Below are 24,997 nucleotides of genomic sequence, written 5' to 3' on the forward strand. Positions count from 1 at the left end.
TATTACTTGTGATATGACCAGTGGTATTGTTAACTCCATTCTTTACTTCAAAATCCTCCTCAATAAAAAAAGGATCTAAAGCAACTTACAGTATGGATTTTCATATTATAGAAAGAATTCGAAGATACTATTAACTAAAACCTTCCAATTTATGTTATTTTTAATTAATGAAAATCTGGATGAAAACCTTCAAATAACTGTTTGGTTCATTATGCTATAAGATCGGTACATAACAAGGAATTCTGTTTCTTTATAGTACTATCATTAAAAATGAATGTTTCATTATTTAAACCCAAAAGCTACAGGGAACATTTTTCCTACCCAGATCATTGAAATTAAAATGTTGTCTTTAAAACTGCCGTTCTTGTAAATTATGCATTTCTTAGATTTATTGACCTACAGTAAGCAAAGTGGGAAGTTTTATGTATTTAACCTACAATGATAATAATAATATCTTAGATTTGCAAATGCTTACCTGTTTTCAAGTTTCTTTCACACAGTATAAACATTCTAGCCGCCCAGTAAATCTACGGGATAGGGAAGGACATGTTAAATGTTTCCATCTGGGTACTGGAAAGAACAATATATTTGGAATCAAAAGACTTGGGTTCTATCTCTAAATAAATTGCATGTTCAACCAATATTTACTGTTTTGTCCCAGACTTTACACTGAGACTATAGCAGACATTGAGGACATAGCAGTAAACAAAATAGAACGGCTCTGAGAGTGTGAGTGTGTATGTACACACAGGCTGTGTGTGTGTGTGTTCTGAGCTGATCATTAACAACCTCACATCCCTCATCTGTGCAGTGACGTCATTCATGATTAAGAAAATGAAAAGTGATTTCTTACATTTCTTTCTTTTTTATAATGTACAGTAGCAGCATTTCTGGATTTTTCTTTTTATGAATTATGTACATCCTTAGTTACTGTACAATTTTAAATGTGTTTTACCTAGAAACATAAGTGCTTTACATATATGTTTTCCATGGAATTTATACTTAACCATATCACAAAGGATACATATATTTAGGAATAGATTATCACAAATGATACATATATTTAGAAATAGATTTAAAACGCTACAAGACTGATTAATATCTTATGGAAAAAGAAAATTAAGTGATCTTGCAGAGGGGATTGATGAACACTTATTTAACACATACTAATCAGCAAAATCAATAAAATTTAAGTGAAAATGGTGCATCTAAGACTTTTTCACCTCTACATCATTTTTAAATTGTAAACTACTACCATCTAGTCATTGCTTTAATTTAAATAAAAAAGTAAATTGGCTCTCAGTTAAATTCTCATTATTAAGATAAGCAACATTACAGTTTAATAATGTCCTTCAACCAGAAAACTAGCATATGACTTTTGAATGCCTCAGTAGAATCAAATCTATTTAAATCAGGTTTGAGGAATTCAGATGTAAATGGTACTAAATTTTAAAAAGAAAACCAGCAAAGAACTGGCATGGTAGACCTAGCAAAGGTGGAGGAAATTGTTAATGGTCTTATCATCAGAAGACAAGTCAGCTGAAACACACTGACTAGTCCTGGGGTTCAATTCCAGCTATATTTTAAGCAATGTAAATGTCTTCAAAAACAAAACTTGACTTTGTGACATTGTTGGTTTGGGCCAAATAAAGGGATTCTCAAGTCATAAAAACACATAAGTAAATCTTTTTATTCGAGAATATACAAGATTGTGACTTTCAAGCATTGCCAACTGTATTGACAATTTTTTTTTTCCGCTTTTTAGGGCCACATCCGTGCATATGAAAGTTCCTAGGCTAGGGTTCTAATCAGAACTACAGCTGCCAGCCTACGCCACAGCAACATAGGATCTGGGCCTTGTCTGGAACCTACACCACAGCTCATGGCAAGGCTGGATCCTCAACCCACTGAGCGAGGGCAGAGATCGAACCCTCATCTCCATGGATACTAGTCAGATTCCTTTCTACTACACCCCAAGAGGAACTCCTATACTGACAATTTTAAGAGTTCATCAGTTTTACCTTGTTATATAGCATGTGTATTTATTCACTCAAAACAATAAGTAACTTAAATAGTTTTGATTATTTGAAGCGAGAGACCACATGTGTAATTTCTATGGCTGTTAAAAGTCCATGATCTGCATGATATGTTGAATGGATAATGTATACAGTAAGAGAATAGGGACTCAAAAGAGCCATTTAACATTTTGTAGCAATGATAACAATCATTGTTATTAAGTTTTGCCATTTGGATAACCTAAACAGAAGACAGCTGGGATCAGTCATAAGGAATATGGCTACAGAGGTGAAAGGGGAAGTGAAGTTTTCAAAAGTGTGTTTTCCAAAATCATTCATTCACCTGCTGCTCTCAAGTTGATGACTCCCAAACTTACACCTCAGTTTCTACCCAACTGTTCAGTCTTCAGGACCACAGCTTCATAGGTTACTGTTCTTTGACTTGAATGTTTTACTACCAACTCACACTCAACATGTGCATAGCTGCAAACCTCTTTCCTAAGTAAGTACCTTCCAACATTCATGGATTCAAATCTGGAAGTCACTATCTCCCCCCGCCCTTTATTTTCCTTTTTTAAAGGTTGCACCTTTGGCATATGCAAGTTCCCAGGCTAGGAGTCAAATGTGAGCTACAGCTGCCTGCCTATTCCACAGCCACAGCAACTCGGGATCTGAGCCATGTCTGTAACCTTCACCTTAGTTCACATCAACACTGGGTCCTTAACCCCCTGAGTGAGCCCAGGAATTGAACCCGCATCCTCGTGGAAACTAGTCGGGTTCATAATCCACTGAGCCACAACAGGAACTCCCTCCTCCCCCTTTTTAATAGCTGGTGTCTTTGTATCAAATAAGTGACTTGGTATAAAGCACTATACAGTTTATGGGATTCTTTCATGTATGTGAGCTCATGGCTCATCTTCACATCAGCTATGGAAAGTAAACAGAGCCACATTTATTGCATCCATTTGAAAGATGGAGAAATAAAGGCATGGAAGGTTTCTATGGACTCAAAGGACGACTCTATACAGATTGCACAAAAGGTACAACTTGAAGTGGCTTCCCAGTTCAACCCTAAGTTCATGGGACATCTGTTTGCAGCAGAAAGTTGTGAGACCCATCATAGACACTCAGAATGATGGGCTGGAGGAGCATTTCTCAGAAACACACTGACCACGCTGAAGTAGAAACCTCAACTCTTTCATTTTAGGAATCACTTTAAACAAATTTGTCCTAAAGTCAAGTGAGTTTAGCAAAACAAATGGATTCCTCGACTGTATCTCTTAATCAAGAGTTCTGTTTTGAATTTAGCCTCAGAGTTGAGTTGCCAGGTGCTCCAGCATTTGCAACTTCAGGGCTGTGTTGCTGGCCAAGGAATGTGGTTCCAGTGAAGATCAGTAGAGGGTTTGAGAGCCTCTAATTTCTCCAAATCACAACCAGTCCCACTTCAGATTGGACAGATGAACAAGAAGAGAGAGAAAGGCCCTAACTTCTATTAACGGCTACTTAATCTTGTTTTTTTTTTTTTTTTTTAATGGACAGGTGGTTATCTGAGGAGGAGCTGGTGTTACAAGGGCAGCCGTCTATTGGGTGCTGATGCTTGTGCAGAACTTGTGCGTGTACATAGATGATTTTGCTTTACCAGCAGCATACTGCCTCTTGCTCTCTCTCTTTACTTTTTATGAAAATATGTATTTTATTATAGAGGCAGTATAACATAGTGGATGCTGCTGGCTCTCCACCCAAATCACCTTGGATCTCTTTTTAGCATTTTTATGCTCCCCTCCCCTTTTTTGGTTTCCATTCTAATACTGGGCACTCTCCTTCAGAGGATTACCCTGGGCCTGTTGGATGCCTTTTATCTAAAGCAGCTAAAGCCATGGAATTCCCATCGTGGCTCAGTGGTTAACGAATCCGACTAGGAACCATGAGGTTGTGGGTTCAATCCCTGCCCTTGCTCAGTGGGTTAAGGATCTGGCATTGCCGTGAGCTATGGTGTAGGTCGCAGATGTGGCTCTAATCTGGTGTCACTGTGGCTCTGGCGTAGGCCGGCAGCTACATCTCCTATTAGACCCCTAGCCTGGGAACCTCCATATGCCACGGGAGGGCCCCTAGAAAAAGGCAAAAAAAAAAAAAAAAAAGACAAATAAATAAATAAATAAAGCACCTAAAGCCAGACTGGAGTTCCCTTCCTTCTGGGACAGCTCCAGGCAAATGACTGACAGGTACCAAAGTGTGAAAAGCCCCTCCCCCTTGCTTGGAGGGTTAAGGAATACATGGAGTGTCCCTGTTGGTGTAGGAAACTTTGCTTGAGATCACACATGGCTGTGGCTTTCTCTTGTTTACTGACCTGCTGCACCGCCCCCTTGCCAGACTCCCCTGGACATACTTCATTATAATCACTTGCCCTCAAATACTTGTTTTGGTGTCTGCTTCAGGGGAACCCCACCTAAGGTATGAGTTTAATTTCTTTAATTTTTATACAATTTTTAAAAGTTACACTCCATTTACAATCATTTCAAAATATTGGGTATATTCCCCACACTCTACAGTATATTCTTGTAGCCTGTCTTACATCCAGTAGTTTATACCTCCCACTTCCCCACCCCTATAATGCCCCTCCTCCCATTGGAAACAACTAGTCTGCTTCTTTTTTGGTTATATTCACTGTTTTTGTGAGAGGGAGGGAATTGTTTTTGGTTTTGTTTTTAGATTCCACATGTTAGTGATATAGAGTATTTCTCTTTCTCTGTCTGACTTATTTCACTTATATGCCCTCCAAGTCCATCCAAGTTGCTGCAATGGAGTATTTCATTTTTTTCATGGCTGAGCAGTATTCCACTACACACACACACACACACACACACACACACACACACACACAGCACATTTTCTTTATCCATTCATCTGTTGATGGACACTTAGGTTGCTTCCATATCTTAGCAATTGTCAATAATGGTGCTATGGATATTCAGATGCATGTACCTTTTCAAAGCAATGTTTTTGGTTTTTTTCAGGTATATACACAGGAGTGAAATTACTGAGTCATACGGTGGTTCTATAGTTTTTTAAGAACTTTTTTTGATAATCAGGAAATTTTAAAGCAGCCATTCTCACTCTGCCTGTTTTCTGCCATCTCACACTAAGAGATGATCACTCTGACTGGTTTAATATGTTTCTTTCCAGAAATTATGGCTGTGTATGCTTTCATCGTAATTATATCAACACAGCATAACATCATGTGACATGTATTTTTAATGCAACAATACATTGTGGTCATTTTTATGCAATATAGAACAACTTATATTTTTGAGGATTCTTAGTAATATTTCGTTGCCTGATGTGCTGTAATGTATTTACTCTGTCCCTTATTAACTGATATTTTTATTTTCTTGAATTTTTTCAGTACATTTGTGAGTCTGTCTTTAAAATGAATTTCTGGGTTTGAAAATACTGATTCAAGGCTAGGAATGTACAATGTGAATTTTGATAAATATAAATTTTCACCTTGATGTCTATACCAAAATACAGTACATTCATAGTGTATATGCAATCTTATATATCTATCTGGATAATAGTGGTATTTTTTTTTTAACTTATATCTCTATGTGGATAGTAGTAGTTTGGTTTTTTTGTTTGTTTTTTTTTGTTTTTTTTTTGTCTTTTTGCCTTTTCTAGGGGTGCTCCCGAGGCACATGGAGGTTCCCAGACTAGGGGTTGCCACCAGCCTACACCAGAGCCACAGCAGTGTGGGATCCAAGCCGCCTCTGCAACCTACACCACAGCTCACGGCAACGCCGGATCCTTAACCCACTGAGCAAGGCCAGGGATCGAACCCGCAACCTCATGGTTCTTAGTCGGATTCATTAACCGCTGCGCCACGATGGGAACTCCAGTAGTAGTATTTTTTTTAACCTTTGTGATCTGTTAGAGGAAAACACCTCATTGTTTTTAAAATGTATCCTATATTACTTATTAGGAAGGTGAGGTGTGTTCTTATATTTAATAACCTTTTGAATTTATTTTATGATTTTTCCTTTTTTTCACTTAGTTATTTATTTTTTGGCTTTGCCTGTGACATTCGTGGTGTGTGGAAGTTCCCAGGCCAGGGATCGAACCTGCACCACAGCTGTAACCAGATTCACAGCAGTGACAAGGCTGGATTCTTGACTGGCTGAGCCACAAGGGAAATGTTGATTTTTCCTTTTTAAATAATCCCCCATTTTTCAGTTCTTTTTACTACAGCTTTTAAACTTTTATAGTTTTTTTATATTGCTCTTGCACAATTGTTTTATTATTCCTACATATTTTACACATGAATTTGTTGTGGCTACCATTTCTAGGCATGGCATTTTAAAATTGTGTTTTGCTGGAATATAAGGAAAGCTATTTATTTTAGTATATTTATTGTATCAATTCTATTTCTGAACTGGATTATTAGTTTTAATACTTTTAATTTGATTCTCTTGAATTTTATATATAGACAATCATATTATCTATAAGTAATCTTTTTTTTTTGTTGTTGTTCTTTTTTTTCTTTGCCATTTCTTGGGCCGCTCCTGCGGCATATAGAGGTTCCTAGGCTAGGGGTCCGATTGGAGCTGTAGCCGCCCACCTGCACCAGAGCCACAGCAACGTGGGATCCCAGCCATGTCTGCAACCTATACCACAGCTCACGGCAACGCCGGATCCTTAACCCACTGAGCAAGGGCAGGGATCGAACCTGCAACCTCATGGTTCCTAGTCGGATTCGTTAACCACTGAGCCATGACGGGAACTCCTATACTTGGCTCTTTGTATTACATTTATTCCTCTTAGATTAAAATTTATTCTCCTGGTATATTGGCTATAACCATCAGAATATTATTAAATATTATTGTGAAAGTGGGTATTTTTTCATATTTCCAACTTTAATGTAAACTATACTAAATACGATATTTGCTCTAGTTTCTAATAAATAACATCAAGAACATACTTCTATATTTAATATATATTAAAATAAATTATGGAGTTCCCGTCATGGCTCAGCGGTTAATGAACCCGACTAGCTTCCATGAGGACACGGGTTTGATCCGTGGCCTCTCTCAGTGGGTTAGGGAATCCGGTTTTACGCAGAGCTGTGGTATATAGGTCGCAGATGCGGCTTGGATTCCGCATTGCTGTGGCCCTGGCGTAGACGGGCGGCTGCAGTTCCGATTGGACCCCTAGCCTGGGAACCTCCATGTGCCACGGGTGCAGCCCTAAAAGACAAAAAGACAAATTAATTAATTAATTAATTAATTTATGTTGACCATAGAGTTGATTTTAGATATGTTTTTATCATTCCTCAAAATGATCATATAGTTTTAAAATGTTAACCTGTTTCTGTTTTTTATTTATGAATAGATTTTCTAATAGTAAGCTATTTAAACAAAGTTAAATTATATTTTAATACATTGATACATGTGTTATGTTTCGTATTTTATTTAAGACAGCAGCCATATTCATAAGTAAAATACAGCAAAAGTGAAATGTCAGGTTTTGCATCAGGATTATTCTACGATCATAATTAGAAAGACTTCCATTTTTTCCCCTCAGTTCTGAGAGAAGTTTAAATAGTTGAGAATTGTTTTTCCCTTGGAAATTTGTTGGAAATAGTTTTAATCCATTTGAGCCTTTTTGTCTTAGGAGAGATCTTTTATAAATATTTCATTTCCTTTATGACTACTTACCCATTCAGGTTTTAATCTTCAATGCTTATTGAATCCCCTTTATCAATTTTAGAGGAAAATTAAACATTTTTATGTGTCCTCAGATTTACTTAGCATGAAATTATAATGCTATTGCCATAATTTTTAAAAATTTCCTCCAGACCTGTGATTTATGCCATATTGTCCCCCAAGCTTGTTTTAATTGTTTGGGAACAATAGCAGCTAAGGGACTGCCTCACTCTCTTTCTAGTTCTACCAGTGTAAATAGAAGCTTTCTGTGGCAGATTCCATAGCTGATTTACTAAGTGACCTAAGCTGAATGAGGCCAGGAGTTAAGGGATGAGCATCCAGAACTTTAGCTCTCTTTCTGCTTTAGTGGAGGATATGCATCCTCCTGGTAGCTGCCCTGTGCCTGCCTGCACTCCCAGTTCCTCATGTGCTAAGTGTGGTGGTGAGAAGAAAGGGTCTCTGTTGGGGAGTAAACCCTTGCTCACATGCTATACTCCTTTGTCTTTTATTCAGTTACTAGCTGCTCAGTACTCTTGGCTTTTCCATCATTCTGATTCACTCTTCTTTATGTTCCAGAGATCCTCACGTTTTGTGGACTCTTGATATTCTTTCCTCTTTGTAACACCACTATGCACTCATTCCTCTTTTTGCACCTCTTGTTCATTTCAGTAGAAATTTAAGAGGGAGGCAAGGTAAAGACATTCACTCAGCTTTCCTCTTTGCAGGTGGAGATCTTTTAGTCACTTTTTGGCTCATCTTTCCTCATCCCCTACAATATCCATTCAGTCACAAAATCCTATGAAACTTCCTTCCAAATCCATCTGTAAAGTGTCTCTTTCTCTCCACCTGCTGCCATTTCATCACTATAGAAGCTTCCTAGTTGGTCTGTTTTATTCCAACCTGAGCCATCTAAATGCCTTCCACATGTCACAGATCATCTTTCTTAAATTCTCCTTTGATTTACTATGCCACTCCACTATTAAGGATGAGATCATGATTCCCTTACCCTTAACACATTGAGTCTAAATTTCTCTTTCCAGTTTTCCAGCCTTAAATCTCTCATCTAGTATTCATCACATACTCTTGACTGCAGCCAGGTCTGTATCCTTGTTACTGCATGAATACTTCAGAGTAAAGGGAAAGCATAGGTTTTGATGTCAGACAGACTTGGATTCCAGTGTGTTCTCTGGTATATTGGACAAGGCAATACATCTACTCAATTTTTTTTTTCTCATAAAATAGTGGTGACAATATCTATCTCTTAGGGTTATGATGATTATAACAAAACCGAGATGCCTGATACATAGGATTAGCTTAACAGAGGTCAGTTTTCCTTTTCACCTGTAACAGCCTAGGTTCTTTGTGTGCACACAGTAGAAACTGACAAGCTTAGGCAGAGAAAACATTTGTGGTACCAGAATAGCGCCAGAAAAGGTTGGAGAATCAGGCATGTCTAGAGTAGAATTTGGGTTCCTAGGTATCAGGAAAATCTCAGCTAGCCAAGATGATGAATAAATGTCACCCCTTTTTTCCTCCTGTTGTTTCACTTCATTTAAGTTGTCATGTTCTGGGAGTTCCCATTGTGGCTCAGCAGTAACAAACCCAATTAATATCTGTCATGAGGACTAGCGTTCCATCTTTGGCCCTGCTTAGTGTGTTAAAGACCCAGCATTGCTGTAAATTGTGGTATAGGTCACAGATGCAGCTCAGATCTGTCGTTGCCATGGCTGTGGTGTATGCTGGCAATTGCGGCCCTGAGTTGACCCCTAGCCTACCCTGGGAATTTCCATATACCATGGATGTGGCCCTAAAAAAAAATAAAAATAAAAATAAAAATCCTGTTCTAGTCTAAAAAGCCTAGATGGCTATGGGCTTGAGAAAGGTATGGCACTTTAATGAACAGTTTCCACACATCCAAGGGAATCAACACTGTATGTTCCTGTCAGAGAACTTGTGATCAGAACTCCCACCATAGGAAGAGCTTGGTTAGAGAGAAAGACCCAAGCACCTAGGAAGAAGACCCATTCCAGTTCTTCATATTAATCAACATGATCTTCAAGCATAAATAGACATAGACATCAAGATCAACAGACATTTAAGTGAAACCATTAGCAAAATATAAGAAGAAGAAGGACAAGGACAAACTAACAGAACCTACCCCAAGGGAACAAATAGTACAGAAGACAGATTGCAATTTTAAAGATTCCTAAATAGGAGTCTCGGAGAATCAAGGGGATGTTGCATTTTGAAAATAAGCACTTCTGGAGTTCCCGTCGTGGCGCAGTGGTTAACGAATCCGACTAGGAACCATGAGGTTGCGGGTTCGATCCCTGCCCTTGCTCAGTGGGTTAACGATCCGGCGTTGCCGTGAGCTGTGGTGTAGGTTGCAGACGCGGCTTGGATCTGGTGTTGCTGTGGCTCTGGCGTAGGCCGGTGGCTACAGCTCCGATTCAACCCCTAGCCTGGGAACCTCCATATGCCGCGGGAGCGGCCCAAGAAATAGCAACAATAACAACAACAACAACAACAACAACAACAAAGACAAAAGACAAAAAAAGAAAAAAAGAAAATAAGCACTTTTCATAGGCTGCTATGAAGAAAGATCAACTGGATAATGAAAAAGAATTCTTGGAAGTGAGCTATATAACTGACAAAATTTAAAAGTCCCATGGGAAATATTAGGAAGAACAGGGCCAAAGACCATGCTAGTGAACTGTAAGGTGAAGTCAAAGAAATCTGCTGTGCCAGAGCAAAAAGACCAGCATGGGAAATAAGGGAGGACAGTGGCAAAGCATAGAGGATAAACCCAGAAAATACAACGAGGAGCCCCAGAAACAGATAACAGAAGCTATGAAGGGAGGTAACACAGTCAAAAGAACAATGTTGAATGGTCTGATTTTTTAAAAAATCCTGGTGAAATTCCTGAACTCTAAAGAAAAAATAGAAAATCATATGAGCTTTCAGATTACTAAAAAACAAACACACATTTCATTAACCACATTGGATGTTAGAAGCAATGGAATAATGCCTTCAAATTTCTTAGGGGGAAGAATAATAACTAACAGCCAAATTATCAATCAAACATGAAGGGGGAAGAGAAGAAAGAAAAATAAACAATGGCATTTGGAGAATGCGAGGATCTCAAGAAGTTACCATCCATATGTAAAAATCTTCAAGAGGTACTTCAGAAATGCAAGAAAGAATGGCACAAGGGCATGATATGCAGGTACAGTGATGCCCAAGTACGACTCAGAAGAAGTGAAGAGGCTAGAAAAGGACCCCTTAGCCTCTGCCCCTGGGATAATGTGGGTTCTATTTCCTTCTCTGTTTTCCTTCTCTGAGCCAGTCAAACCATGGCTCTACTGGGAATTTCATTTAAATTTTGTAAATTTCAGTTTTGTAAATGCTATTGATTGATTAGTTTGCTGTGTTTGCACAAATACATTATCAAAACCAGCAGTCATGAGAAGAGTACAAATGCAAGATATTAGAAAAACATTTAAATTAAGAGACTAGAAACTCAAAGCAATTGTGTATGTGTGTGTGGCTATATCAAAACCTTATGGAACTGCAAACCAAAAATCTACAATAGATACACACAAAAAGGAAAAGAAATCCAAACACAACATTAAAGTGTCATCAAATCACAGGAATGGGAAAAAAAAAAGGAATGGAAAAAAAAAGATCTACAAAAACAAATCCAAAACAATTTTTAAAAATGGCAATAAGAACACACATATCAATAATTATATTAAATGCAAATGGATTAAATTCTTCAATCAAAAGGCATAGACTGGCTGAGTGGATATGAAAAGAAGACCCTTATATATGCTGTCTACAAGTGACCCAATTCAGATCTAGGGACACATACAGACCAATAGTGAGGGTGTGGAAAGATACTTCATGCAAATGGAAATCAGAAGAAAACTGGAGTTCTCTTATCATGCAACAGGTTAAGGATCTGGCGTTGTCACTACAGTGGCTTGGGTTGCTTCTGTGGCATGGGTTTGATCCTTGGCCCAAGAACTTCCACATGCTGCAGGTACGACCAAAAAAAAAAAAAAGCTGGAGTAGTTTGCTGTGTTTGAAATGGATTTGTACACAAAGCATGAATGATTTAAATACAGTTTAAGAATGGAATATAACTATAATAAATATTAATGAACTAAAATATATAATTAAAAAAATTGGATATAAAGGGAATTTGAGAAGCTGGCCAGTGCATTCTGGCTCCTGCCTTTATACATTTGGGGCCAGATAATTATACTTGTGAGGGGTGTAGGGATGGGAGAAAATGGGTTGTCCTCTGTGCCATCCCTGACCCCTACCCACTTAGACGCCAGTGGCACACTCTCTCAATCCTGACAAACAAAAATGTCTTCAGACATTAACACATGTCCCCTGAGAAGCAAACACACCTCAATAGAGAACCACCACTGAAGGAGATTGCTGGCTGTGAGAAGCTGAACCAGGTTACCTCTTCAATCCCCAGCCTAGTATAGTGTGTTAAGGTCCAGTGTTGCTGTAGCTATGTTGTAGATTGCAGCTGTGCTCAGACCTGATCCCTGGCCCAGGAACTCCATATGCCCTCATGTGGAGAAAAAAAAGGAGTTCCCATTGTGGCTTAGCAGGTTAAGAACCAAACTAGTATCCATGAGGATGCAGGTTGGATCCTTGACCTCACTCGTGGGTTAAGGATCCGGCATTGCCATGAGCTGCGGTGTAGGTTTCAGATGCAGCTCGGATCTGGCATTGCTATGGCTGTGGTATAGGCTGGCAGCTGCAGCCCCAATTAGACCCCAGGGAGTAGAGGGAGAAGCAATAAAATTAGTTAAAAAAATACTTTGAACTGTTGGGAAGGGTTCAGCATTTTGCAAAGACCTTGTTTATTTCTTAACCTGTCTTCCACCTCAAGCAAATTTTCTTCAGTTCAGTTTAATCCAACCAGTATTTTTGAGTGTCAATTCATCAGGCTGTGTGCCCAGTACACACATCTCTGTTCAAAAATTTTTCTTTTTTGAGGGAAATGACTGATAAGTGATCGCCTTACACACATTCTTCTCTTGGATAAGATTTCCCTCTCTAGTAGATGTTCACGCATTTCATTTTGCCTCAGGTAGACACCGTACCAGTTGTTAGAGCTGGCTCAGAGAGTTTTAGTAAAGCTTTAGAATTTCTATATTTTAAAATGCGATAATGAGAGAAAATTGCTTTGTAGAGGATAGCAAGTAAAACTGAAAATGAACATTATATATGATAGTGAGTTAATAAAAATGTGAACTAAATACACTTGATGTGCATATTTAAAATACAGCAGGATTACATTCTTCAAAGAATTTATTATGAACCCAGATGGATATCAAAACTGGAGAACAGCAAATTTGAGTGGAAAATTTGATCCAGTGTTTTAGAAATTTTTAAAAAGTAGTTTAAAACTATTCAATTAAACTCTTGGGGGCTAGAATGCATTTCCTTTTTTTTAATTGGAGATTTTCAAGTTAACAAATGTAAACTGTGAGTTAGTCTATTTTTTTATAAATTGGTATGAATCGCTTTCTTTTGCATTGGAATGTATTTTTAATTAAGTTTCTCCTTTAAAACAATTCTCTCTTTTTTTAAATTATATCTACGAAGGTACTGTAAGACTTGCATCTTCTCCCCCAGAGATAAACATTTTTATAAGAAAGTAAAAAGAATCCCTTCTGGTATTAAAATTTGAAATATATTCTATTTTCATAACATTAAAGCTATGCATAAATAATGACCTTACTTTTGGGGATAAAATTTGAGAACGCCAGTGGACTGCAGCTGGGCTGCCACTCCAGGGATGTGTAAGGGGATATATCCCTTTATGTCTGTGGGAGACGGGCCTCCACATGGGCAACTGTAGCTTTTAGACTGAGGGTGTTACCTGCACCCTGGGCAGGCCAGTGCATTCTGGCCTCTGCCTTTACACATACACATATACATACACACAGATGACACTCTCCTACCAAACCTTTCCCACTGCATCAAAAGTGGTATCTTTTTGGAGTTCCTGCTGTGGCACAGTGGGTTAAGAATCTGACTGCCAATTCTAGAGTCACTGCAGAGGCTTGGGTTCAATACATCGTTGCCACAGCTTCCGTGCAGGAAAAAAGCTATCTTTTCATTTACAAGAGGATGTCTTGTCTTTACATTGAAAGTTATAGACCCATATTATGCTTCTGTCACTCTGTCCAAATACGTAAATACACCATTATTTACTCACATACTCTTAGCTCCCATCAAAGATTAATGTAGGATGTGGTCATAGCTGGAGTTCCCACTGTGATGCAACAGGATCAGCAATGTCTCTGGAGCATTGAGACGCATGTTCCATCCCCAGCTCAGGACAGTGGGTTAAGGATCCAGCCTTGCTTAGCTCACACTGCTTAACTCACAACTACAGCTCAGATCTGATCCCTGGCCCAGGAACCATATGCCCTGGGATAGCCCAAAAAGAAAAAAACAAAAACAAAAAAAACACAGTGGGTTAAGGATGCAGCTATAGAAAAACATTTCTTGGTATCATGAATCCATATTCGTTTCTTTCATTCAACAGTTGAAATTGTAACTGTAGGCATGGTACTATGCTAAGCTTTACCTTAGAATATTTTCCTAAGGACAAAAACTTGTTTTCCAGATAAATCAAGTAACTTCATTTAAAGAATGAGAGTTACAACTCAGTATGTCCCCTTTTTCACTTTTCCTACCTGGTAGAACAGAGGCAGTTTATAGCTCATTGCAACAAATACCTTTATTAAAGCCATTTTTTTTTTTTTTACCTTTTCTCTCCCATTGTATAGTTCTTGATCTTATACAAATGATCCTATTATATATGGCTTATATCATGCACCTTAGAAATACTTTTTGAAAGTATTGGGGCCAGAATTTTCTCTGCCAGATGTTGCCCTATTGCTGTTCTAATGTGTCTTAAATTTGGTAGAATCATTTCAATTCTCTGGGTATGAATTTCTTCTAAAACTTTCCTTCTGAAAGTTGAGGTGGTTGGAGTCAGTGATCCACAAATGCTGGTTCACAGGCCAGCTGCAGGAGCCACAGAGAGGGAATGTTTGCAGAGCCTCCAGGCAGTGTCTCTGAGCTGGACCCAAGGTACCAGGTGATGCTGGGCCCCAGCCAGATTTGGGAACGCTTGGACCAGATGGTCTCTTAGACATCCTTTGGCATTATGAAATCATAATGGAGCTTTGGCCCCTGGTGGCTGGTGGAATATAAGCCAGCCCTGAGGGAAAGTGCTGCAGTGATACTGATCACACTACTGGTGATGCAAGAGGGAGAATGCCTCATATCACTAGGGGTCACCTAGCTTTTCAGATCTCCCCTTCAAAGATACCTTAGAATTAGCGTGGCCCTCTGGGCTCTTGCACCCTCAGTGCACACCTCCACCATAGCATTTGTCTCATGGTGTTGTGTAGGAAGATGCACATCTTTATTTTGTTCCACTTAACCTACATGAAATTGGTGAACACAGAGGATGTGGGTGTCAATCTGTGTGACACCACAGCCAGCCACATAGTAGGCATCCAGGAAGTGCTCAAGTGAATGAATGAATGAATGTATGAATGAACCATTGAGAGAAATCTCTCAGTAACCCCTCTCTCATAGGCTGTGATTCCAAGTTAGTGGAAAACTACCTGTAACAACACAGAAGTTTGGGTAGCACATTAAATCTAAGCCTTTAGTCTGTTGGTTCAGTGTCACTGACCTCCTTCAAAGTGTACTTGAAGCCCCTTTGTTTGAGAGCTCTGGATTTATATGAAAAAAAAAACACCTAACTTTTTTTATTCTTAACAGTGTCATAAGGATCCTTTGAGACGAAACTTCTACAGCTAGGTTAAAGTGGCAAAGTAAAACAGACTGTTATTTGTTCTGTGTGATTCTCTCAAGACACTAAGTCTGTTTTTATATTAGGACAAAGAAAGGATAGTCTCAGTAACCCAGGAACTGGTTTGTTCCATTGTTTAACCCTTTTAGAAGTAAATGCAGGCAGCCATAAAATAAAAATTGGGGATTATCCATAAATATCCACTGTTTAATCTCTTCCTATCATTATTGACTCATGCTTCTAGTACAATATGCCCTTCTTTTGTCTTTTTAATATATCGACATTTATATAATTAGAGAAATGTTATTAAAGTAGGAAAAATATTTATAAGGTTTAGAGTCAATCATTAGGTAGAAAAATGCCTTGAAAAAAAGGATTTGGGGGGATTCCCATTTGTGGCTCAACAGGCTAAGAATCCGACTAGTATCCATGAGATGCGGGTTCAATCTCTGGCCCTGCTCAGTGGGTTAAGGATCCCATGTTGCCATGAGCTGCAGTGTAGTTTGAAGATGTGGCTTGGATCCAGTGTTGCTACAGTTGTGGTGTAGGCTGCCGCTGCTGCGCCAATTCAGCCTCTAGCCTGGGAATGTCCATGTGCCATAGATGTGGCTCTTAAAAAAAAAAAAAAAGAAAAGAAGTTTGTTTTTTTCGTTTTTTTTTTTTTTTTCGTTTTTTTTTTTTTTTTTTTTTTCGTTTTTTTTTTTCTTTTGGTCACCTCTTCAACAGGAATTCCCAGACCAAGGACTGAACCCATGCCATAGCATTGACAACAGTGGATCCTTAACCAACTGAGCCACCAGAGAACTCCTGAAAATAAGGATTTAGACATTCAGCAATTTTAAGTTTTTGATCAAGTTTCTGATCTGATTTCTAATTCTGATATTTTAGTGCTTTTCTACATTAAGCTCCTTTTTTTCATGTATTTATTTTTTTCACAAGGTAATAGGTTTAATTTGCTGACGTTTGTATACCACGGGTTTTTTCCTAATATGGCTTCATTTACTCTTTTCAAATTGTAATCACTATGAATTATATTTTTATTTAGTGTTAATTAAGGTGATTATTTCATGATTAAGATTATTTTAAAGATTTCAAAGATCAGCTATGGTTTTAACCACCATCACTTTCCCTACCCATAAGCACTGCAACTTCCTTGTAACAAGGAGATTTGCCCCAACTCTCCCACCTTCTATGTAAGTAAATGAAACCTAATATAAGGGTGCCTATAAGTAGGCAAGACCGGACCTGAGGTGCCAAGCAGTGCTCTGTTAGGAATGGTGCCTCTTCTCGTTTTACTAAACAAGCATCTTTCTGGCAGATAAGGGAGCAGATCTACTTGAAGAGTATTCTCTGGTTTAAAAAGGGTACAGTTCACAGGCTCCCATGTGGTAAGGCATCCACTGTTTATCCACAGCAACCCAACAGAGGCTGGGAGGGAAGGGGCTTTTTATCCAGGAATAGCTTTTCTTCTGGGTTTTGAACAACAAAATTATCAGGGTATTATGTATATATAATTATATATTATATATATATATATATAATAAGCCCTTCTTATATGTTGTGCATCATTTAAGTTAGTAGACAGAAAATGACGTGATAACGGCATGTGACCAAGTAATTAAGTGAATCCCTTCTGTAATACTTGGTTTTGATTTGTCTTTGGATGTGTATTGGAGAAATACAGAGAGAGGACCAAGGCATCTGGTTACTAAAGGAAACGCCTGCAATGGGTGAACAGTCTTTGTACCTGCAGTGAGCAGAAGCTATCAGCTTTCAGTGATATTAATGACAGACTTGAAGTTTTTATTGAGAATTCTGGGATGCTAAGGGGCTTCTGAGTAAAGTGCTAATCATGGGGAGAGACTTGCCAGTGTTGGAGTGAAATCTGCTTCCTTTGATGATGTAACAAACGTAAGAGCTTGTGGACTCCTGTTATCTCAAGTTGACCTTGTTGGTGATGTAACAGAGTGAAGTTCAAGGCTCTCCTCTCCAGGTATGTCAGGGATAGGCTAGAGGGTGTGCTGTAAAAGAAGCAAAAGTGGTGATTTTGTCCTCACACCTGCTCTCTTCTCCCGTCTCACATATACTCAGCTCCGAATCCACTTAATATGCTTCCCAACAGAAGTTTCTGCTAACCTGCCTCTCTGGGGCCCCATGTTGTCCTGGCTACTTCCCAGTTCCGTATATACCATCCTTTTCTAATCCAGGAAAGAAACTGTCTGAAATTTCAGCTGTGCCTGACCCTTACGCTACTCCAGATTTTAACACGCCTAAGCCAGGATTTCCACCTTTGCCACCCTATACTCTCTGAAATGTGATGACTCTTTGTATATTTAGCCCTACTTCCCTGACATCCTCTTTGAACACCTACAAGCACTTTAAATGGTTAGCTTCAGACGCCTGGCTTTTAATTTTCTAAATCTCAGAACTGCTAGGTTTCTCTTTAGCTGAATCTGCCAACCTTCTTTTTTATCTTCAGATGATACGTACATTTGAATACACATGATAAAACGTATTTTGCTTCAGATAGGTACTTCAATCAGAATCTTTGAAAGTTAAATAGTCTTATATCTTCAAGCGGCCGGAAAACCACTTTCCCAACTTTATTTTAGTGAACTTTGGGGGTGGAGGAAGATGTACTTGGGTACCAACACCCCGGCCAGGATCCTCCTTTCTTTCTCAGCTTCAAATGGCACAGGAAACCCCCTTCAGATTTCCAGCATACTCTCTCAGAATAGCACTCATTTCTGTGCCACAGAACATGCTTCAGCTTCTTGCTAAAACCAACAGGAGGCACAGCAGATGTATTAGTAAATCACAGAAATTTCAAAACTATGAAGAAATACAGCCGTATAAATTGAGAAGCTCTGATGCTTAAGTGTAACTGGGAGTGGGCTGTGGCCCCTGACTACTAGGGACCTGGTCAAGAGTCTGGGGGTCAAGGTTGCCCCCTTGTTAGAGCAGTTGACAGCCATAGGAAATTAGTAAGGTCAGGTAATATGGATCAGAGAGAATATTTGGCATAGGAGTTAGCCAGGGGAAGCCAGCGAACGTTTTAGAGACGTCTCTGGTGAAATAATTAATTGAGGTTTGGCAGAGTCCAGGCAGGGAAGACTGGAATGGCCTGGATAAGCTCAAACGGAGGCGAGGGTTGAGGCAGAGGGCAGCAGTAAGTCAAGCACGGGGATAGAAGTCTTGGACCTTTATGGATCTTGGAGCTTCAGGTAGAGCTAGCTCCAGCAACCCTGGAAACCTCTTTAGGATAGACGTTTACCTGGTCATGGTATTGATCAGTTGGAGGCTTATATGCAGAGCCTGCTTTATTTAGGTGGCCACTCTTGGGTCTGGATATTTGCTTGTCAGAGGGAGCTCAGGTCTTTGTCCTGAGCGTGGTTTCTGTAAATAATTGAAATTATTGTTCCCCCACCAGCATTTGGCTTCAGAAGAAAGTCCACATCTGGTCTGACTGAGAATTCTGCCAGCCTGTCCACTTAATCCATGAGTCTGGAACACTAACCTAAGAAAGTAATTCCAACTTTTAGTATGCAGCCTCCTGGGAAGATTGCTAAAGATGCAGGATCTTGGGCATCATGCTCAGGAGACAGATACCAGGTGTTGAAGGTAGAGCCCAGGAGCCGGGATTTTAAGTAGCATCTTAAAGGGCTTCTAAGGAAGATTTCAGAGACAATTTGAGAAACAGTAGCCTAAAGTGAGCTGGTCCTACTTTGAGAAACTATTCCTCCTGGGGATGGATTGAGAGTTTGGGGTGAGCAGATGCAAACTATTACATTTAGAATGGATAAGCCATGAGACCCTACTGTACAGCACAGGAAACTATATCCAGTCTCTTGGATAGAACACGATGGAGGATGATATGAGAAAAAGAATATATATATGTACGCCTGAGTCACTTTTCTGCAGAAATTGGCACAACATTGTAAATCAACTATACTTCAATACAAAATAAATTTTAAAAATAAAATATTCTGGAGTTCCTGTCGTGGCTCAGTGGTTAACAAATCCGACTAGGAACCACGAGGTTGCGGGTTTGATCCTGCCCTTGCTCAGTGGGTTAAGGATCTGGCATTGCCACGAGCTGTGGTGTAGGTTGCAGACGCAGCTCGGACCCCGCGTTGCTGTGGCTCTGGAGTAAGCCAGCAGCTACAGCTCTGATTGGACCCCTAGCCTGGGAACCTCCATATCCCGCGGGAGTGGCCCAAGAAATGGCAAAAAGACCAAATAATAAATAAATAAATAAATAAATAAATAAATAAATAAATAAATAAATAAAATATTCCTCTAAAGACATTATGGCTTTTAATGACAGAAAGGATCCCGACAGTATTTCTCCTTCAAAGCAGAGACCTTTTCTGTTGTGGATGAGATGTGGTTCCCCATACTCTATATGTAACTTCTGAGGATTTCACCATTGGAAAGCAAGTTTCTGACAGACAGCTCTTTCTGTTTCAGAGGGTCAGGCTGAGTGATCTTAAAACTGAAGCAGATAATTGAATATGGGGACAAACTCAGAATGTGCAACAGGGAAAAAAGGAGAATGGTTTGCAAATGAATTTATTATCACCCCTAGTGGTTGCGGAGCAGATAGCCCGCTTATCTTACTGCCCTGTCACTAAGATATATAGGTATCTGTTCAGTGTAGAGTTGGGTTTGTTAATTTTCCCAGTTGTCTTTGAGAATGAACAAACTTTAGGTGAGTTTTAACTTTTTGATTTGGGGGGAAAAGTTTGAGGATAGGTATGACTGTGAAGCCTTTTTCAGAATGATTGTTAAACACGTTACGGAAGAATAGTGACCCGGGAGTCTATGGCAGATGCTCTTGGCTGGTGTCACAATCACCATCTACAACCTCTTTGTTCTTTGTAAAATTCTAGCACAGGGTGGCCTCTAAGACCTTATGGCCAATGGCATATAAGTAGAAATTTGCTGAGTGCTACCTCCAAGAAAATTTGCTTTTTTTATTAAAATGCAGATAAATTTGGCAGGAATACCTTTTGCTCTTTGTCATTTTGCCCCTTTTCACTTTCCACCTGGATTATAGACTTGCAGCCAGGGGATGCAGCAGCCATACCATGAACGTGAGGCAGCAACCACAGGCAGACAGCTACAGCTTGAGAATGGCAGAAAGGAATGATGACAAAGCCCAGGTCAGTTATGTCTCTGTCAGGCATCTGTGCCAACCCTTGTCTGCCTGTCTCAGTTCATTTTTCTTGAGTTTTTGCCTATTTAAGCCACTGTGGTAATTAAGTTTTTACCTGACACCACATGCTTTCCTAACAGATACAGGATACTAAGAATTTTGTGAAATGTATCACCTTAATAAAAATACCCATTATCAAAGATAGCTGTGAACCATTATGAATGAGACATGTTGGTTTAAAAAAAGAAGAAAGAGGGGAGTTCCCGTCGTGGCGCAGTGGTTAATGAATCCGACTAGGAACCATGAGGTCGCGGGTTCGGTCCCTGCCCTTGCTCAGTGGGTTAACGATCTGGCGTTGCCGTGAGCTGTGGTGTAGGTTGCAGACACAACTTGGATCCCGCGTTGCTGTGGCTCTGGCGTAGGCCGGTGGCTACAGCTCCGATTCAACCCCTAGCCTGGGAACCTCCATATGCCGTGGGAGCGGCCCAAGAAATAGCAACAACAACAACAACAAAAAAAAAAAAAAAAGAAGAAGAAAGAAAAATGTGCTTAAAACCCATGCACCAGAGTCTTATTCAGGAACCAGAAGGAGTTACAAGGGGTTTCAAATGATGATTTTCCTCCCCCAGCATACATGGTTATAAACTGTTTTATTATTTGAGGTGGGGCCTCAGAATGTCTTAGGACCTGAGACAGTACTTCTGTATCTCCTAAGGTGGCCAAAGGGAACACTTTCATGACATAAATGTATTGTGATTGGACCAGCTCTCCTCCCCTCAGAGTGGGAGACTGAGAATGAAATGTTCTGGAATCATTTTTGAGTGAACTTGTGGCTGGTGCTCTTGGTGAAGTACAGTTGGTGTAAGCCAAGTCTGATGACCTCAGAATTCTCCAGACATGGTAAACCATCAGGGGAATAGCTATGGTCTCTAATTATGAGCCTTTCAACCTTGAGACCTGGAATTTGCAGATGCAAGCATATGACTTAACAAATGTAGAATATTTGATAGTGAGGCTGGGCATGTTTCAGCCAGGAGACTTATGTAGGAGTTTGCAAGGCTCAGTCAGCTGGGGACATGAGTCAGGCACAGAAATAGTATTGTGTGGGGCACTCTGGATTGGGGACAGGAAGTTGAAATTGAAAATTGAACTCTTCTTATTGACCAGCCATGTGACTCTGAGCCAGTCACAATATCACTAAACCTCTTCCATGTAAATATTATATGAACTTCAAAGTTGTGCTCAGACCTTAAATTCTATGATTTCACAGTAATTTCATAAGGATATAGGAATAGGGTCCTTTGAGTCAGAGCTGATTCCAAAGCAGAAGCCTGCTAGGTCCCTGGGAATCTCCTTGGTAATAGTAGTCAATATTACCATAGCTAGAACCCAGGTGATAATATTGAAAATCAGTGACCAAGTTTTTCAAAAGAGGTACAATCTTTTTCAGTTATGATTTTTCATTTTTCTGGAGTCCTCTATCTTAAAAAGGTTCTGGCTTCCTTTGTAAGATTTAGTCTATGGATTTAGGAAATAGAAATTTTCCTAAAAACTTGAGTCTATCTGAGAGTCAAATGGACTCATCCCTGAATCATCCTTGTGCCTCTCCATCCTGCTTGTTCAAAGTCCACACAGCTTGTTCAAGGTCAAGTCATTAACAGTGGTACTCCTTGAACCACCACTCCTGTCATTCAGAAATGACTCTGGGAGAAAAGTTCATTGCTGTGTGTATTAGGGTTCAACTAGGCAACCAGTGGGAAATTAGATAGGCAGATAGATGGATAGACATATAGATAGACACATAGATAAACACACATATATACATATACACACATACACATATATCCATCCATATATTTTGTAGCATGTATATGTGTGTGTGTATATGTATAGATAGGCATATAAACAGATTCATACATATATATACACACATACATATACCCATATATATCCATCCATCCATATATGTGTAGTGTGTATATATATATGTATAAATAGATTGATGGAATAGATTTATGTGTGAGTGTGTGTGTATACATAAATGGATTTATTACAGGGCCTTGGCCTTATGCAATTTGGGGACTGTTTAAGCAGTCTCTGGAAGGCTGTTGAATTTGAATCCGATGCTGAAACTTGAAGGCCACACAGGCAGTCAGCAAGGGGAGAGGACAAGCTGTTGAGAACCGGCAGACATGAGCCACAGCCCCACAGGTGTGGACCACAACCTGGGTCAGCTCTCAGTAACTGACCTTGGTCACAGGGTATCCTGAAGAAGCCAGGGCTGCTCGGCACCAGCTAAACAGATGTACCTTCCCGGAAGTGAGAGAAGGTAGGGGAGGGTCCCAGGGAAGGTGGGTGAATCTCAGACCCACCCACTGCTTCATGTCAGTGCAGCAGGTCAACAACACGTGAGCCACAAAATGGCCCTTTCCTTCCCTCTACCTTCCCAGTCTCGCAGGAATCTCTCCTTTGGCCTACCTAACCAACTGCAAGAAAATTCTAAGACTTGTAGTCTAGCCTAGCCAAGTTAACCCATTCCACAGCCAACAAACCAGGGAATATGAGGAAATGTAAAGTCAATTTCTTGCCCCTAGGAACTTTATGACTTGTTCAAATTAATGGAGACCTCTATGTAAAAGTGCTCAGCATAACTCTTGCAAACTGCCAGCTCCCTTTCTCAGGCAGCCTTGTTTCGTGGCGAATTTAAACCAAGTTCAGTCTTTGCTATTACAGGCATACTCCTTATAGATGGTCACCTTCCACAAAATAAAAGACTGTGTTACATCAGTTTGCTTAGTGTGCGAGTTTAGTTATTAAAATGAGAGGGGTCCCAGACTCTCTGAGTGTTGCCTTATTTGCTCATTGGTCCAAAATTAAGGCTATGATTTAATGTAGTAAATTACCCTTTAACCTATTTAACCATTCTGCCACTCTCACTTGTGGCTTCAGCTGTCTCTGTCAAACTTACCTGCAAGCCCTGTGTAGCAATGAGAGTTTGAAGCCACTGGATGCCTTTCTGAGAACTCTCTCAGTACAGTAGAGTTGCTGTTGGTAAGTCAGTTTTCTTTTTCTTTTTTTTTTTTTGCTTTTTAGGGCCACACTTGTGGCACATGGAGGTTCCCAGGCTAGGGGTTGAATTGGAGCTGTAACTTCCAGCCTATACCACAGCTCACGGCAACGCTGGATCTTTAACCCACTGAGCGAGGGCAGGATGGAGCCTGCGTCCTCATGGATACTAGTTGGATTCGTTTCCCATCTGCTGCACCATGATGGGAACTCCAAGCAAGTTTTCTTTTGCACCCAACCTAATTCATGCTGCCTCTATTTGTTACTGTGATTCTGTAATTTAGTTAGTTATTATTGTGAACTGATAAAAATTGAAAGACATTTTCATTTCTAAATATTTAGTTAAATGGCTTTAAAAGGTTAAAAGAAAGCTAGTTGTTTGCTTTGCTTTTTAAATTACTGGAAAATTAGGACAGGCAAGGCAACTGGGAAAAAAGGCCAAAAAGAGTTCCTAAAAGTCTAGGCAGATTCTGCACCCAGGTTACTTTGCAAGTATGTTCGGGGTGGGGAGGTTCCTCTAAGATTTGGCACTGGAAATCTTAGAAAAGCTGTAGTTTTTCTAAGAAATATGATACCTAACTCCTATTTTGGGGCCCATTCCCAGAGAAAGGTATTCTTGGCCTTACAATGAAAGATTGGCTTATTCATATGTTTTGACCAAAATTTTAAATGTTTATATTAGAATTCCTAGTTAGTATGCATTAAGACAGGGAAAATATGTAAATGGTGTTCATATTGGAAAGGAATGAATAAGACTGTCTTTATTCACAGATGACATGATTTATAACTAGAAAATCCCAAAGAATCAACAATAGCAAAAAACTCCTATATACCAGCAAAGAACAGTTCGACCTTGAAATTTTAAAAAATACCATTTATGATAGCATCAAAAATAATTAAATACTTAAGTATAAATCTAACAAAATATGTTAGGATCTATATGTGAAAAACTGTAAAACATCGATGTAAAAAAAAACGAAGAAAATCTAAATAAAAAGAAAGATATGCTGTATTCATGAATTGGAAGTCTCAATATTGTTAAGATGTTATTTCTAACTTGCTTTACCGATTCAATGCAATACCGGTTTAGAAACCCCAGCAAGCTATTTTGTAGTTATTGACAAACCGGTCCTAAAGTTTACATGGAAAAGGAAAGACCTAGAATAACCAACACAGTACCAAGGAAGAAGAACAA

The 24,997-nt window shown here is 39.4% G+C and overlaps 1 protein-coding gene and 1 long non-coding RNA gene across 2 annotated transcripts in view; both read left to right on the top strand.

Moving 5' to 3' along the window:
* NXPH2 (neurexophilin 2) overlaps positions 1 to 24,997 on the top strand; it is a 119,899-nt gene that overhangs the window by 4,903 nt on the left and 89,999 nt on the right. The window lies entirely within an intron of this gene.
* On the top strand, positions 18,205 to 24,803 carry LOC146395761 (uncharacterized). The gene is made up of 2 exons (XR_014830582.1): positions 18,205 to 19,617; positions 21,462 to 24,803. It is a non-coding gene; the product is annotated as an uncharacterized LOC146395761 (long non-coding RNA).

Source organism: Sus scrofa, chromosome 15 (assembly GCF_054392235.1).
Source record: "Sus scrofa isolate SSC_HxYL_T2T_F1_AM1 chromosome 15, Sscrofa_HxYL_maternal_Yorkshire_Landrace_v2.0, whole genome shotgun sequence".
NCBI classification, from domain to species: Eukaryota; Metazoa; Chordata; class Mammalia; order Artiodactyla; family Suidae; genus Sus; species Sus scrofa.